This window comes from Rhinolophus sinicus, chromosome 3, assembly GCF_057876585.1.
Source record: "Rhinolophus sinicus isolate RSI-liver-muscle chromosome 3, RSI-T2T, whole genome shotgun sequence".
In the NCBI taxonomy this organism is placed as follows: Eukaryota; Metazoa; Chordata; class Mammalia; order Chiroptera; family Rhinolophidae; genus Rhinolophus; species Rhinolophus sinicus.
Window position 1 is genome coordinate 53,471,586 of NC_142503.1, and position 19,006 is coordinate 53,490,591.

Sequence of the window (19,006 nt, forward strand, 5' to 3'; positions counted from 1 at the left end):
TTAATTATTAAGACGATGCAAATTAAAGCCACAATAAAATACCTGTTCTTATGTACAAGAACAGCTAGAGTTGAAAAGATTAACAATGTTCATTGTTGGTTAGGATATGGAGCAACTGGAACTCTCATAAATCACTGGTGGAAATGCAAAATGGATAAAGTTAGGTAGTTTCTCAGAAAGTAAAACAAACACTTGCCTCGTGTATGTCTCAAGAAAAGTAAAAACCTAAGTCCACATAAAGACTTGTATGTGGATGTTCATAGCATTTTTATTCATAATAACCTTGAACCGGTTGTGATGTAGCCATACAATGGGATATAATTCAACAACAAAAATGAACAGACTGCTGACGCATGCACCAACATGGATAAATCTCAAAAGCATTTCTCTGAGTAAAAAGAAGCCCGACATGAAAGATTGGGTACTGTATGATACTGTTTACCCAAAATTCTACTGGCAAAACTATAGTGACAGAAAGCAGATCAATTGTCGCCAGGTACTGAGAAGAGGAGGTTAACAGCAAAGAGGTAGAAGGAAAGTTCTGAGGTGATGAACATGACTTAATGATGGCAGTGGTTACAAAACTGTATACACATTGGGTTGCAAGTTAAAAATGTTGAATTTTTATTGTATGTAAATTATGCCTCAAGAAAGCTGATTTTAAAAAATAACCCGGTGAGCTGGCTAATTCTGGTAATATGCAAGGGAAAATATGGAATGAGCCTGGAATATCTTTTTGTGCCAGAAGGTAAAGAAGTGTGAAAATAATAATGGAGCAATGTCTGAAGGACAAAGGGACCGGTATGAAGGGGCCCCCACTTAGCAGATCAGGGACAATTTGAGAATCGAAATAATGATGTAATGAGTTATAACTCAGTGGATAAAGTGAGAATCAACCAATCCACACTGTTAAAAATAAATTAATGACAAAATAAACCAATGGGAGCCAAGAAGAAGCTCTTCCTTATAGCTAAATGCTACCCGAAAATAGAAGGGATGATGGCATTACAAAATCATCAATGGACAGCAAAATTAGTAGGTTAAAGTTTTACAACAGATGGGATGTTTACATAGTCTCAAAGTGTCTCATCTGTCCTAATGGTTCTTAATTATAAAGGGCAAAATAGTAACTTTACAAGGGAGTAAACTGGCAGACAGCACTTTAAGTGATGAAAGCTAGCATCACTGATACAGGGATAAAAAGACATCATGTATCTAGCAATATCTTTTGAGAAGGATAAAGCATCACTTCAGTGGTCTTTCTGGCAAAAATGCATACTCTGGATTTAATAATTAGGAAGTATCAGACAAACCCAAATAAAAGGACAGTTTTAAAAAAACTGGGACGCGTTCTTTGAAAATGTCAAGGTCAAAAACAAAAAGAAATGTTGAGGAACTGGAACTCCAGATTAAAGGAGACAAAAGAGAAATGACAACAGAATAATAAGTTCTGATCTTGGATTGGATCTTGGGTCAGGAAAAAAGAGCTATAAAAGACATTATTGGCAAAAGAGCAACTATAAACAAATGACATTATAGGCACGACTGAATATAGATTGTAACTTAGATAATAGTATTGCATTAATGTTAAATTTCCTGATTTTGATAACTTCACTGTAGTTATACAAAAGAATAGTTTTGCTTTTAGAAAATACGTACTAAAGTATTTAGAGGCAAAAGGGCATGATGTTTTCAATTTACTCCTAAATGGTTTAAAAACAGTATGAATATATACAGAGAGAATCATAAAGCAATAAAAACAATTGGTGTACCTGGATAAGGGACATGCGGGAGTTCTTTGCCTTACAACTTTTCTATAGGCTTTAAATTATATCACAATAAAACATTGTAAAAAAATAATAACCTGGTTTGAAAAGGTCTAGGCTTCTTCTCAGATTCATCTTTCATTCTCTTAATAATTTGACAGCCATCAACTGAAAATCTACCATGTGCCAGGAATGGTTCTAGGCTCAGTCAGCTCTACAGAAACAGAGCTCAACATGTTGTTTCTAATGTCAAGAGGTTCACTACCTAATAAACACAGACTGGGATAAGAAATGTAGCAGAGTTGGTTTAGGATAACAGCTGAGATAGGACAGGCACCAGTACAGATTTGGGAGGCAGGGAGAGATGGGGAGGAGAGGACCTTTGAGCTGTGCTTGGTCGAATGGCAGTTAACCAGGTACAGGGGGCTTCCAGGCAAAAGGTGGATGAGACACAAAGGAATGAGGGCATATGAGGATACCTTGTGTTCAAGGAAGTACAAGCTGATTTGTTATGAATGGTTGGGTAGAGGTGAGTGAAAAAGGAGGTGAAATACAAGCCGAGAGAGAGGCCAGGATCAAATTATGGGAATCGTCAATGCCATGTTAGAAATTTTTTTCATTGAATCCTGAATGTGACATTTTTGGAAGATATTCAGGTGGAGATGTTCTTCAACACAGAAGAGTCTGGCTCAGGAGGGTGGAGTCAGCTTGGAAATAGACATTTGGAAGACATTAAAGTACAGTGGTTGATGAAGTTAAGTGGCAGGGGGTATGGGGGGTGCTGGGCTTACCAAGAGGGAAGGAGGTGGTGCACAGAGAATAGGCTAAAGCTATATTCCTGGTCTCATCCTCATTTATCAGACGCCAGCAGGGGAAGGATACAAACTCAAAAAAGGAGGCCAAAAAGTTGGAGGAAAACCAGGAGAGAATGAGATTGCAGAAACCAAAAAAAGGGGGAGGGGGATTTAAGCAACAACAAAAAACCCACAAAGCTTAATATTAGCACTTTCATTCCCAGATGAAAATCCCAATTATAATATTTGAACTAATAACTCGTTTTTTCAGTCATCTGCACATTCCTTGCAACGTAATTTACTGAGCTATTCAGACAAGTAGGTCAGCTACTTTACCTCTCTGTTTATATCTCTTCATCAGGAAAAGTAAGGAACTGAACTAGCTGATTCTGAAGTCTTTTCTGCTTCAACTCCCTCTGATCCTTTGAATGCTTACTCAGGATTCGGAGCTCAGATTTTCTTGTTAATAGAAAACAAAGTTAAATGTGTTTCATCTACACTACAGCGTGGCAGGAACTGCAGCTGGATATGACTTATTTCCAAACAAGGCAGAGACAAGACTTTGAAACATATTTCAAATAATTCTAACAGTCTGCAGTCATGTGAAACTTCAAGAGTTTCAAGCCACAGAAGAAATGGGGCTGTTATTTGTTAGGCCCGCTGGACCACATGGCTTCATTTACCTCGTTCCATTGGGCTGTGATGTGGGGCTGAGGTTAAAAGTTTAGTCTTCCGACAAAATAGGTGATTCAGACGTCGTCATAGACGAAGGGCCCAGCCAGATACTCTCACATAGACTGTTTCTGGTTTTTACAAAACAAAGCAAAACAAAAACATAGTTGTTCATCTACTTGGAAGTGTTTGTACATACCTGTCATTGGTGTGCTTTTTCTGAATCTGTTTTGCTCAGCAAAGAAGTAGTGAATATGTATTTTGTATAAACAGTATGGACACTGCTAAGGAACAAAAAGATAAAAACGATGCAGCCCCAGACCTCAAGGAACTTACCATCTAACTAGGTCAGACAGACATATAAGTGGTGTGCTCTTTATGATAAGATAGAGTCCATGCTATGGTGTCTTCCACTGCAGACACAGATTGCACACTAAATCTCTGCATTTGGGTTGTAATCGCAGAGGGCCTTTGGAGAAAGAGACAGTAACATGTGAGCTTGGCTGTCACCTAAAACTTCAATTGGAGGTGATACAAATTTACACGAAGACTGATGTTTAAGGCAGGACCAAGTTCCATTTTCCCGTGCCTCCCTTCTCAAGGGAGGGAAGAAAGAGCTTCTAGGAGGATAAGGTATTTTGGTTGTATGCTGAGACTCTGTTATTCTGATAACCTCTGAGATACTTCAGCTTCCTTCTGCTTGTGTTGTTTCTATGTGAAGGAGGATTCTGAAAAGGCAAGGCATTATATATTTTAACAGCTGTTAAAAACCACTTACTTTGTACCAGGCACTATTCTAAGTGATTTACAAATATTAACTCAATGCTCTTGATAAACATGTAAAGCCTTATTATTCCCATTTTGCAGATTAAAAATGGAGGCACAGAGAGATTGAGTAATTTGTCGCAATTATTTTAATTCATTTTGTTGAAAGCTCTCAAAGGTATAAATGGCCCAAAACATTAAGAAGGAAAAGTGACAGCTCCTGACAAATGGCATTACAGCGAACTCAGTCCCCGGGCTCAGAACGTCGATGCCAGCCTCCATGCCTCTCCCCACATCCTGTGCACTCTTCAAAACTCACTTCTCCTTTCTTACAACAGCCCGTAAACTGCTGCCCTTGGACCTGGGCCACTGAGGCCCTGCTCCGGGTCCCACACCTCAGGGTCTCTATGCTTTGGAGTCTCCCTCTGGTTCCTGGGTCTGGTAGTGCCATTCCACCAGGCTTGAGACGGGTCCTGTGTGGTGCCGGTTTCTCCCTTCAGGGTCCTCTCCTTGTTCAGTGATGAAGTACAGACCATATCCCACTCTTACATCCTCTCCAATCTAACTGCAAATCACCTTTCCAACTTCACGTTGGTTCCTCTTGGTGCCACATATTAAGTCGATAACGAAACTGAACTTCTGGCTGTTGTTCAGCATGTCTGTCCCTTTCCCATCTCCTTACATTCGCTTTTAATATTCTTGCCCCACCTCTGTCTCTCCCATTTCTCTCCATTAAAATTATACCCAATCTTGAAGGCCTCAAATGCATCCAAGCTTGAAGTCAGATGTCGTATTCCCTTCTTTTCATCTACTATGCTTATTCATAAAATTGTACCTCTTTTGTAGGTTGTCCCCACCCCCCCCACCCCCCACCCCGCTTTAGAAGCTGACTTAAATGGCATGAAGAATAAGACTTGGCCGGGGTTAGGGTTCAAATTAGTCAAATACTTGTTCCTACTGGCAGAAACATATTTTTACTGCTGCCAACCACTGGCAGTTAGATGATTGGTTGTATTGAGGAGAATCACAGACATAAAGAGAATGTGAATCTAGTCCTTAGTGGAAGTTGATAACAGAAATAAGCTTACAGTTCTCAAGATGAAAAGTCCAAATGCTATTTTGATAAAAACTAAGAACAAAAATGGTCTTAAACCAAGACAGTCTAGAAATCTTAAATACCATGCATCTACAAATACTTTTTTTTTTTTCTTTTGGAAAAGAATAGAATAAGAGGAAAGCAGATTACTCTTTATTGCCTTTGTTGTCTTTAAAAAAAAAACACACACAAAAAAAAACAGAATCTGCCAAAACCATAGCAGTCATGCAGATCTTGGCATCTGTGATCTCTAACACGTTTCAGATTTCCAAAAATGACTTGAAAATCACATGTCAGCAAATTAAAGGGGTCAGGGGAAATGCTGATAGGGAACAAGTGAGTTTTATGTACTCTTGAAATTTTAAGAAAAAAATATACAAAACACTAATCAGAGAGCTTTCAATCTTTCATCTTCTCTTTATGACAACGATTAAGTTCATAATGTCTGTCAGAGACTTAGGCAAAGAAAACAAGCTGCAAAACCAGTACAGCGAATGGCAAACCTGCCAGGGGTATGGATTAGACTGAGAGCCAGCATCAGCAAGAACATAGTATTTTGGTAACACTGTCCCTGGATTGGTAAACTTAGGGCTGTTATATCTTCAGTCTAAAACACATTGAAACACAGATGTGGCTGTGAAGGCACAGATATAATAAGAAAAGACAGCTTGGTGATGCAAGTTCAGATGCCGCTGATGTAATCTAGCTCCAGCCCACACCTGTCACAGATGGGGAAAAGAAGTCTCCAGAATAGTGAAGGGACTTGCTCAAGTTCACAGTCTAGCTGTGACGGGACCACAATTAGAGTCCAGGGCCCTTATTCCTGGTGCTCTGTTACTTCACATCACCTCTCCTTTTTAATTTCTCTCCACTCAGCTTAAGAAGTATTGTGAGAGCCTAAAAGCCTGTGGTTATATTACTAGCAGGGATGAACAATTAGAAAATAGATCAAAGTTGCATTTACTCTTCTATTGTAAAGGAACCCACCTTGGTAGCTTAAAGAAGCCCTTACACTGGTGATGAATGAGGTAGTCTGTGATGTTGTAATCAAGAGGAGAATGCCATTTGGTTCATTATTAGCCCAATTATGACAATAGAAATATAAATGGGAGGATATTCTTATGTTTTGCAGACTTCAGAATGTTTACAGTGTGTGTAATTTACATATAAAAAGGGTATTTACTTTGTTTCTTTTATTTGTGAAAGTCAGGACCTGGTATTTCCTGAAATTGGTAGTGATTGGGGGAGGTGCCTAGAAACAAAATATCACTATTTAGCTAAATATCTTTGGGACATAGACTAAGGGTGTGTGAAAAGAGCAAGCAAGAATAGGCCAGATTGTCATCAACCAGAAAATTTGAGTTTTCCAGGTAAATATGTACACGAGGCCTTAAAATTTTTTAAAGAACATAATTCAACAATTATATCTATTGCTCTGAAATACCTTGGAAATTGATGTATAGCAGAAAACCCTTCAGACCTACATAAGTACACCCATTGTAAGAAATAGACTGTCTTTTAAAAAATGAGAGTGTTTATGTGGTTGTGTGAAAACTGCAGATTTTTCAAAAACTATCCCCAAGGCACTTTACTTTCTAACTCCAAAGCAGAATATGAGGGAAAGTATAAAACACGGAACACTGGTAACATGACCCCTGGAGTCCAGCATGGGACCCATACTGTAGCAGCAAGCTTTGTTATGCAGACAGTCCAGACCATGCGAAAGACATTAGCTCACTCCAGTAACAGTTCTGAGACCAAATATCTCCATTTCAGCAACCCATCCTAAAACCCTCATTTCTGAACTCAGAGATACGTCTTTTTCTTTATTCCCATCTCTGTTCTGAAACGACAGCAAATCACAAAAAGCGTGGTCAAGGATATCCACGTAACACTGACTTCAGGCCGGCGTAGGTCCAGGAGGGTGTGGCTCCTACGCATTTCTTCTGAAAACTAGGTTAGAAATGTGACCTAATTCTAGAAAAGTCTGTAGCTCACAAAGAGGCGGGAGCTGTGAAAATCTGGTGCTGGAGGGGATGGCAACTTGCCATCCTGACAGAATTGTTCAGTCAGCTTCCAGGACACATTTCCCTAGTTTATTTTAGAAACCAGTGAGCTACACTAGAGGGCAGACTAACCTAGACATTTTTTTTTTTTTCAATCCTTCCAGGGAGAGTTTAATCCACTGTGTTTGACATGAAGCCTTATAGAATAGAGTCCTACAAGTGGAGCAAACTGTGGCAGTGTTTCATTATCATTGATGGAGGCTGTGCCGCAGATGGTATGTCTCTATTTAACTTTGTACTCAGGGCATTTAATGTCTTAAATGCTTGATGTAGACAAGGCTTAAGGATAATAAAACCAGCAAAAACCTGTGAAAATAATGGATGGCATATGATTATTACAAGCTATGGTAATGGAAAACAAGCCTCGCTATGAGAAGGTGGCAATGGCCAGGTATATACAGAAAACTTCTCCAAAGGAACAGGAAACAAATGAGACATCATCACAATGAGATAAATTGGATTCATAACACCAATTTATGCAAAATATGGTGCTTTGCAATTTCTCATTTTTTAAACTATGAAGTTTTGTTTCCTTTTGTATGACTGCGAAGCAGTCTAGGGATGAAGAAGACAAGCTGTGCGGACGTGGATTATCCCAGAAACAACTCAGCATTATTTTGGCTGGAATGGTCCTATACCACCTCAGAACCGTCAGCCCCGTTAGTGATTTTAAGATGTGGTAGAGAAGGATACAGACTCTTCATACTTGTCACTGGGTATAGATATTGTGATAAAACTGATTGATTGACACAACTATTCACTAGTCATTTTAATTAACCCAACTAACAGCTATAAGACTAAATATTTTTCATAGCTGCTGCATTTGCCAGGATTATCCAGAGAAACAAAACCAATAGGTTCATATATATACATATATTTGTAATATATATGGTAGTAGGATAACCCATAGAATACACACACAAACACACACACACACACACACACACACACACATAATTTATTATACAGAGAATTGATTCATGTGATTATAGAGGCTGAGAAGTCCCACGTTCTGCAGTCAGCAGGCTGGAGACCCAGGAGAGTTGATGGTGTAAGTTCCAGTTTCAGTTTCTCATCCAGAAACACCCTCAACATACCTAGAAAAATGTTTAACCAAATATCTGGGCACCCCGTGCCCAGTCAAGTTAACACATAAAATTAACCATCACAGCTAGTCTCTTGTGTCATTTAAAAAGTATATATTTGATGCTTTAGAGATTATAAAGTGCTTTGATAAATATGTGTTTTGGTACTACCAAAAACCTATGAGCTAGGTCGGGCATACTGTCATTAATATTTTCATAGCTGATTAATGTGATTGTAAGTAGCATTCAGACATGAATGATCTTCATGCATTTTACAGATTAACAAAATGAGACATAGAGAGATTTTGTCACTTGACAAACATACAATTTGTATTAGGTCTTCCAACTCTTAGTCCTAAGTCCTTCTGAAATACATTTCACAATTTTTCAAAGTCTGAACAACAGCTATAACAACAACCAAATCTCCTAAAGATGCATACGCTTACATACAAAGTAAAAATTTCCTTGGCCATGTTTGTCCTGTGTTACAAGTATATGGTGTACGTATGGTAGGCTTGGCATACATTAGAATAATTGTAACTTGAACTCAGTGGTGATAGAGGTTAAAGTGGACAAGAAATAAATGGAATAATTATGTAAGCACAATTAATAATCACAGAGCTAAGGAACGGCCCCTGACCAAAGACTTCTTCCACACTAATGGCTCAGATTTGTCAGAGATTTCCTTCTGTTTGTTGCTTTCCCCAGAGAGCATTTCCTTTCCCCAAATACAATATTTCCAAGACCCATAGCACATTCGTTTATTGGATGCTTTCATTTGGTGACCAGGGCCATCAGTGTACTCTAAGTGAGGACAGAGGAGCTAAAAGGGGGCAGAGAGCACAGAAAGGGGAAAGGAATTCAGAACCAGACATACATTTTATTCTCTTGATTTTGTGAGTACAGAGTAGCCTTCAAGACAAGAATGTTAACTCACTAATTCATATAACTTCTTGTCTTCACCTATAGTTGAGGAGTGTTCAGTGGAATCACATCTTACTTAGGGACAAAACCTAAAGTTGGTATGCAAGGCAAAAATCACACACAGCCAAAATCACCCTTGAAAACCTTAAATCACCCTTGAAATGTAGTATATAGAGTTTAAACTCTGTTTAGCAGTTTGTATGCATGAATGCATAATATGTAGTATATAATAAGAATGCATATGCAAAATTTTTAAAATACTGTTTTACAAAAAATATGTATATTAAAACACTAGAATCACACTCAGCTTGGCATGATGTTCATACTTCGAGGGAAGTGTTGAGAGAATCTCATGTCCCATCTTTCATTCCATGGCCTATGCTCATTTAGTGAAGTGGCAGATTGAGTTGCTAGATAAGTTTTTCTGAGAAGCAATGGTAATTTTTTCCTTTAATTTTTTTATTTTGGCATAATTTCAGACTTACTTTAAATTTGCAAGACAGTACAAAGAATTCCCCGATGTTAACGTGTTAACCACATTTGCTTTATTCTTTTCTCTGTCATTTATTTTTACAGTATATTTTTGAAAAATCTTGTTGTTTTCCTTCATTTGTGTGTATATTATTAAACTTACATGTTTTAATTGTACAAATGATGCAACCTCATTCTAATTGCATATCAGAGAAAACATAACAGTGATTTAATCGGTGTGACTGGTGTGTATTAGCAATGGATAAAAATGGGTAAATCAGAGCTGAGTGAAATAAAAATGCCCACAAAGTTGACCTGGCCAAGCAAAATGAATTCTAAGCAACTGTAAAGAATAAATCAGGCACTTTTTAAATCAGGCACTTCACTGTTGGTAAGAATGCTCTTTGGACAGAATTATGAAAACCATCACTAAACCAGAATAAAGTCTGCCTTTTCGTAATTTGCATCACTAATGTGCTATTACACTTCCATGGTTTTTGTAGCATACAGATGCAAGTGACAGGTCTGAGCTCATGAATAATTCAGAGATCCTCTGTGAGTTCTCACCTCTGGTTTTTATTGTTCCTCAGAAAAGGAGGTCAGCTCCATTACTGTCAGAGCTGGAAGAATTGTCACTGAGCAATATTATTGTTATTAACGTTATTCCAAGTGATTATTGTGATTACAAGTGATTATTCCTACAAGTAATTATTAAGTTCCTGAATTATCTGGTCTTCAAACATCAAGACACAACTCATGCATTTCAAAACATAACTCACTGCATCTTCATGTCTCTTAGCCTGGGAAGCTGGTCAGTAAATTACTTACTACCTGATGGAGAACTGGACTATCTCTGTGCTCTTGTACAGATTCAGCATATACACTTTTCTAAACAATTTGTCTCAGATTGTAGACACTTGTTTCACAGTGCTAAAACATTTCTGAGAGCGGAGTTAGGAATATTCCTAAGAAGAGGTAACCCTGATGAATAACTTAAATGAATTGGCATCTTCTCCTTTAGAAATAACACTTTGTCAGCTGGTTGCCTTATGGTTTTAATGATATACTTGCAGTGTGGTTTCCAAATCTGAGTACCTATCACTGATCCCCGTGACTGCCCTTGTTTGTAGAACGCTTTGTTTTATTTTAGTTAGTACATCTTGTCCCCCGCCCAAAAAAAAAAAAAAAAAACCAGTGAAAAACCGGAGTGTTCAGTGGTTGTTCTGAAGCTCAGAGAGAAACTAGCCTTTCAAACGCGTGCCTGAGGAATGTTGAGGAACCCTAGTTGTTTGTTCTCATCTATTAGGTAACACGGCCTTTCTTTCGACATGTAAATAATGGAGTTAGTGGTAAAAGACTAAAAAATACCTACTATGGCTGGATACAGCACAGCGCTGGTGATTGTGGAAGGAGATTTATGGCAATCTGAGACCTCAGAAACAGAGGACATAGATCTGGGTGCTGGCTCTGCTGTCAGCTGTGTGACTTTGGGCATGTAACCTAAGGGAAAGGGGAGAGGAGGAAACCTGCTTATCATGGAGCATACGAGAATTTACCAAAAGTCATGCCATTTAATCCATACAATAGCTCCAGAGACAGATATTATTAGCTGTATGCTATTCATTAAGAAACTGAAGCTCAAAGACATTGATTAATCTGTCACATTTATAGAGCTAGGGAAAGGAAAGAGGATGTGCTGTTGTAACTGTTAAGGTTCTGGGTAGTGAATCAGAGACAGAGGTTCGAATCTTCTATCCTGGCTCTATCACTTATTGGCTATATATTTTCAGGAAAGTTATTGAATAAGCTTTATTTTTCTTATTTCTAAAATGGGATATGTATTTATACTCCAATTTCACAGTGTCGTTGTGAGGTGTAATGAAGATATTGCACTAACTGCTTGTCTCAGTGCATGAGGCTATGAAGTGTTTGATTCTTTAATTATATTATTACAATTTCATGACAGAACTGGAGTTTTTTAAACTCAACAGCCTACAGGTAACAATGATTCTCCTCTCTCCCCATATCATAAGATTATTATGTGACTGTTTTGTTTCTTATAAGTATGCCTTGGGTCTCCAGGTCCAATGTATGACTTCTGAAAAGCAGAAGTCATATTTTTATTGCTTCTAGACCCTGTGTTTCTAATTCAGATCTCTGTAAACATAAAGTGCACAGTAAACCCTAATTCAGTAACTCTTACAATCATTTATCTGCAGTACTTTTACTCAAATTAGAAAACGTTTTTCTTCAATATTTATTATTTTTGATAGAAAAGTGTATATAATTCAATTTGTCATATAAAAGAGGGGTATAATTGAGACCCAAGAATACTTTTAGAGTTCAGCAATCACACTTTTATGATATTATAAATCTCCCTCCTCCAAATGTCCTGAATATTGTTCATAGCAACAGAAATCATTTTAAAGGGGCATGTTACTATTTTTAATACCCACAGGTGTTTCATTCTTAAACTCCTTTCTTGCCCGCATTAATTGCTACCTTTACCCAGTACTGAAATAAATGCATATTAATTTTTAGTGTTGTTTATTTTATTTCTGCAGGTGCGTATTAATTTTAGAGTCCAGTTAAACTTGTCTAGACCTTAAATGCCACCAGATCTCTTAAACACACATTTATTTTTTATTGTTTTTGTTGCATTCTTTATTATCAGAATTAATGAATGTAGTTTTTATAAAGCTTATTACTTTTTTACCCTGAAGACTGGATTTGAACTGTGCTGTTCTACTCTGCTGAGTAAATGGAGATTTAATTACAGATATTTAATTGGTTATTATGAACTTGGTGGACTGGAACTGAATGAGCCCTTCTTTCCCATTTCCCATCTTTAAATGTAGTACACAAACTCATCCTGGTTTAGCTGCCATTCTGTACAACTTTCACTACCAGCTCATGAATCACCATCACTGCCTGGGCTTTGACGTAAAATGGTATGTATGTTAGACAGTTAATACAGGGTCAGCCACTGACTTTTTAAAAGCATATGAAGACAATTTTTTTTTTAAACAGAAATAAAGGTTAAACTTAAGAGAAATGAATTAAGGAGCTAAAGAAGAAGACAATCTTCATTTTGTAGAAAACATAATTGGAATTTTGAAATCAGAAAGTCCACTCAATATTCAAGTGACATGTAAAATCAAATGAAATTCTAATATATTTTCATAAAAAGGCAAATACAAGATGTGATATAATAGAAAAGAAGGATTCTAATGGTAGCAGAATATAATAATAAACTGGAAGAGTGATTGATTAAAGTTCAGTTACAGTCCCCTTTCATATTATTTTTGGTGCAATCTATGAAATACTACATTTAATATAGATTTAATGAACTGAACTTTAGTCATTTTTTTTACATTAGAAACATGTTTATCCTACAATATAAAATAAACTTGTAATGTTTATGTGATCTTGCTGGTTGATCAGTGTTTTAATCTAAAAATTTTATGATTAAATTTTCACTTCAAATGAGAACAGGTATTCATATTTAGACTTAGAATCTGGATACCGTTTGTGTTGGCCTGACAGCAAGAAGTTAAAAAAACTGGTTTCAGCAAAACTGTCTCACTCAATGTGACTTCCAGTATGGGATCAAAAGCATTTTAAATTCATAAATAGTTTTTCACTTTTAGCATTCTTTGAATGTTATGTAACATTGTGGTCCCTTTTCATTGCAGGCTGCTAGCTCATGTCTTATAAAAAGTCACCCTTGGTGCCAACTTCAGCTAGACCAGGGAACCTCTGAGGCTGGTGAACTTCATAACCATGTCTAAAGATAGTTGCTTCAGAAGGAGCTGCTAAAGCAGAAGATCTCAGGTCAACTCAGATAGTCATGGAGTCAGCCATGTTCTCCACTTTTAATACTGAAGAGCATCACCATCTCTTGTTAAACCCAAAGTGCTGACCCCGGAGCTGAGCTTTCTGTTCCAGGGGTTGCCTCTGAGGATGATGTAAGTTCCTCCCTCTGCCACAGTGGTTCAAGGAGATAATGGTGTAGGAGATGATATTGGCTTCGGGAAGGGGTACAGCTCTTTTCATTTAATTATACAACCACACTCTCAGGGTACAAACTGGCTCCCTCTTAGGTGCTAAAACGTGTTCTAGGGACTAATGCTTCATAAATGTGGGATTGCCATCCCACTTTGATCCCCGTACCTTGTGCATAGTCAGCTTTTATTCATCTCGTTCATGGGGATTTATTTCAGGGCTTTCATTACCCTTTCCTACCGCTTGTCCTTTGTCAACATTATCCCACTTGACCCTTTTAGGTTTCATTATGAATCTTTTGAATTTTTATGGAGATTTACCAACCTTCTGCCCAACAACCTTCAAGATCTCTATTCAACACAAAACATCAGTTCTGCTTCCCTGGATTACCCTCTGCAAATATTTTCATTGAATCAAATGTTTTCATAGAGTATATTGTATATTTCATGAGCCTTTCCATTTATGAAATTATAGTATTTTTGGCTTTGGATAATGATCAAGATTCAAATTAACATTATCTAAAAGAATAGTAATTTAGTAGAATCATCTTCATTTAAAAAATGTATTACCATTTTAAAATTTCTTTATCTCACTGAAGATAGTTTTGTACTATATCCTGGAAAATTATGAAGAAACTTACATGCTCATGAAAATATACCTTATTTTATTTAATGCATTATCTTTATTACTATTTCCTTTCTTTCTCATTTGCTGTGAGGATGACAAAAAGAATATAAATAGTGCTCACAAAATTTGACACACTCACTTTTTGATCTTCAAAAAAGCAGATATACATAAGTTGTAAAAAATAGTTCTGCATTACATGTGATCTACTAGACACAAACCCCAAATTAGTGCTCTTCACAAATCCGCTTTGGGATAAAAGGACCTGGAGACATGAGGATATGGTAGGAGGCTTTATGAGTGTTCTGGGCTGGAGGGGATGGATCCAAAGTAGGTGACTTCAAGGTAATGAAGGGTAAAGATATGAGCACTTATAGAGTCTAGGTTTTGGATGATTTATGACATAAGATATACCTAACTGTCACAAAACATATTCAACAATATTTTCAGACAGTAGGGAATTGAAAACATCCCCAGTTTAGTTTTTGACCCACCTTTAAAGAATATCATAGCAATGACTATAGGATACTATGGGCATCCGATGGGTGCCTAGCACCTCTCAATACTATGGGATTAAGATCTGTCATCAGCAAATATAAGCAAAGTCAATATTCCAAAATAGCACTTTTCATTAAACTCAAACAGTTTAAATATATATGCTTTCTTCCTCTTGAATAATACATTTGTAAAGAATTATTTGGCAGACTTTTTGAGGAAAGGGTTCTCAAACATTCCATTATCTCAGAGATTTTTTGAAAGATTAGTTCAGTCTGTTTGTTGGAGGCGACAGCAGAGAAGGAGGTCTACTTTCACTCTCTGATTCCTCTTGGTGGATATATCACCATGGACTCAGAATAATGGGGGTGATTTTCACCTCATATTTCTTCATGCACTCCACTTGGACACAATTTTACTGATTATTCTTGGCTGTCTGACAGCCCAAGGAAGTTTAACACATCAAAGGCACAGCTATAGGAATGGAATCCTGTCATTTTTGAATAGGTAGGGACCCTAGTAATTTTTCAGTCCATTACCTTTACCTTAGAGCTAAGACTCATACAAATTACTAGTAATAAGGATAGTAATAATAGCCAACATTTATGGGCATTGTGCTTATGGATTATTTCATTTAATCCTCATGGCAATCCTGTGAGGTAGGGACTATACTCCCCATTTTACAGCAAGAAAACTGAGGCACAGACAGGTTAGAATTATGCCCGGAATCATGTAACTTGTAAGGACAAAAGTGAAATTTGATCTCAGTAATATGGCTGCAAAGGCAAAGCCTTACTACTATACCCTACTGCCTTTTTATTTTTAAAATCAAATTGCTTGCAAAATATTACATGACAATGTAGTAGTATGGATGGATGAAAGTTGGACAGTGAAGAAGGCTGATAGGAAAAATAAAAATTGATTCACTAGATGTATGGTGTTGGAAGAGAGCTGTACGGATACCCTTGACCACCAGAAAGATGAACAGGTGGGTCCTAGAGTAAATTAAGGTTGACATATTGCTGGAGGAAAAAAGGAAAAAACTGAAGCTGTCGTACTTCAGAGAAGACAGGGTACTTTGGAAAAGACGATAACTCTGGGGAAAGTAGGAGGCAGCAGGAAAAGAGAAAGACCAAATATGAGATGGATTGACTCCGTGTAAGAAGCCATAGGCATGAGTCTACAGGAGCTGAGCTGGGCTGTTGAGGACAGGACATTGTGGGCATCACTCATTCATAGTGTCACCAGGAACTGGAGTCAACAGCACATAACATACTCAATTTAGTAGAACCTGCAGCTGAAATTTTCTGCTTCTCAGTCTTCTGCTATTAATGATTTGATTGGACAATGGTAATAGCTGCTGGTTTTAAATATATTCACACACACACACACACACACACACACACAATCAATCAATCAATAATCTTTACTTCATTGTCTTGTTCCTTTCTCATTTCTTGTGGTATATGTTTCCTTCTTTCCCAGCTTTACTGAGATATAATTGACAAATAAAATTGTATATATTTAAAGTGTACAACATGGTGATTTTTATCAGGTTAATTAACAAACAGGTTAATTAACACATACATCACATAGTTACCTTTTGTGTGTGGGGGGGAGGGTGAGAACACTGTAAATCTACTCTCTTATCAGATTTTCAGTATATGATACAATATTATCCATTATAGTCACCATGCTGTACATCTTATTCTTAAAGACCTTCGCCAGGAGTTTAACTTACTCATTCTCTTATCTAAGTAATTGTTTGCAAGCCGGAAGCATCTTTCTGTGTTTCCCAGTCGCATTTCCCACAGGTGAATTATCTTTCCATTTTTTTCTCTTTTAAACAAAAAGTTGTTCCTCTTTTGTATATTCCCATGTTGAACAATTATTCTTCTCTAGCCCAAACACAAATTCCACACTCTTCCAAGTACCTCTAGCAATTAATTAGATTTTTAGCTCGTGAATTTATCGTACAGGAAACTGCATAAATACAAGCTCCTACAGATTAATTACCATACAATGAAGCCGCCCAGGCCACGGAATCAAACAGCGCCAGCCTTCCGAAGCCCTTTATGGGACTCTCCCTCAGTACAAGCTCCTACCCCCAAATAGATAACCTCTATCCTCAATGTTGGATTTTCCTAAAACAACATAATTTTACCATCCATGGGTGCATACATTGAGCCAATATGATCATTTGCCCAATGTGATAATTCTTTTTCCTCTCTTCTTCTCCTCCTCCTCTAAAATGTCTTATGTTCTTCCTCTTATCATCTTCATATTTCTAGTACAGAAATATGTTTAATGTTTACATGATACATATTTAATTGCCAATTTAATCAAGTTTGCCGTCATCTCTACCACAGCAGTATGCATTCATTTCTTGTGAGTTCTCTGCTTGCCCTCTTATTTATGGCTTCATTTTGTCAGTATGTTGCATCACTCCCTAACATCTTGAAAAGAGAGCAGAAATTCAGAAACATGTTAGGGAAGGAAAAATGGCAGGGTGTGGCGTTTGCTGTTTCTTATTTAAGACAATTACTTGAGTGTGGATTCCACATTGGATTAGCTCAGATCTGTGATCTCCAAACGGCTGCACATCAGCTTCTCTCACTCCTCCGAGTATCAGCTGAATCAGCCCTTCCACCACCAGCCTGCCCCATGAAAAATCCTAATGGAAAATGGAAAATGTAATACATAGAACAAAATCTAAGAACTATTTGTGCCTATTATAAAAGGCCTATGATCTTATCCAGCCAAAAAACATTTCAACATTGCTCCATTAAAGAAAATGATTGTGTGGCCATCCCAAATCGTGTTTTGAAGACCATTTAATGATCTGGGGGAAACACTCATACGATGGTAAGTGAAAAAGCAATACCCAAATTCTATATAGAGCATAGTCTGAGTTTGGTGAAATAAATGCCTGGGGAAGAAATGGTGGAGAAAAATACTCCGAAATGTTTATCTCTGGGTGGTGGTGGGATTAGGAGTTATCTTTATTTCATTCTTTACCTCTTTCTGTATGTATAGGCTTTCCTATAAGGAGTGTGTTTACTTTCATAGCTTAAAAAAAAAAAAAAAAAGTTGTTTAAAAAAAAGGAAAGAAAACGAATGACCTCTTCAGGTAGTTTTCTTCCTATTCTCTGACATAAAAGGCCTGAGAGGGTTGCATGTGCCTTGGCTTTTTCCTCAGAGTCAGATACCTGCTGGAATCAGTGTGAATGCCTCTCACCCAGCCAGACAAAAGGGTACAGTCTTGGGAAACAAAGTCCCAGAGCTCTCTGAGGGTGCAACCTGGAGGGAATTTTTGTTTTGATTGTAGACTTTTGGGCTGGCACTGCTTGCCCTTTCTGTTTCCATTCCTCAGGTGCCTTCATCTGGGTGCTTTTGAGTCTTGCTCAGCACCCCAACTTTTCACTTTGCATGCCCGTGAGTGTTTCAGTGTGACTTGGGAGCCACTTTTCCCTGATGAGTGAGGAGGCATGGGAAGAAAAGTCATTCCGAATATTATCATCCTAACAGTGCCAGCCCTATGTCCTCATAACAGTGTGGGACACGTGGGACCTCAGGGCATCAGGGTATCACTGAATGAGAACATCCCCTCGGTGGGTTCCTTTCTTCCCCCTCTGAGCTCGTGCCTCCTCCTTCGCCAGGGACTGCAAAGCAATGGGCACCCCAGGAAGCAGATAGGAACGCTGGGTCTCTGTGAAAGTGGGAGTTTGGGTTGCAAAGTTAATTGCAGTTTTCATCAAGATAAAGATATCCAGATGTGAGAGAGAATTAAGTTCTTTCCCGTGCCACGGAACAGATGACTGAGCTAAAAGAAACATTTATTCTGTGTAGGAAGAAAATTAATACACCTGCACTATCTTCTGTCGATTCTCAAGTTCCTTAATTAAATTAAACCATCATGCAGGTCATACTCACTAAGGGAACCAATGCAGTACTGTACTCAAGAGTGTTTGGTGTAAATTTCTTAATGAAGAACGAATAAATATACATGTACATGATATTTATGGATGTTGTAAGCCTTGCAAGAGATTTACACATAACTTCTTATTCCCAAGCCTATCATACAAATATACTGAATCCATTCTGCACATTTTCTCTACAGAATATTTGTGAGATGTTATATGCAAAAGGAAGTTTCAGGTGTGGCTTGGGTCTCATTATTTATAGTAATACTTTATAAATTTTTTTACTGAATCAGAGAATTTTGGAGTTGGCTCTCAAAGGT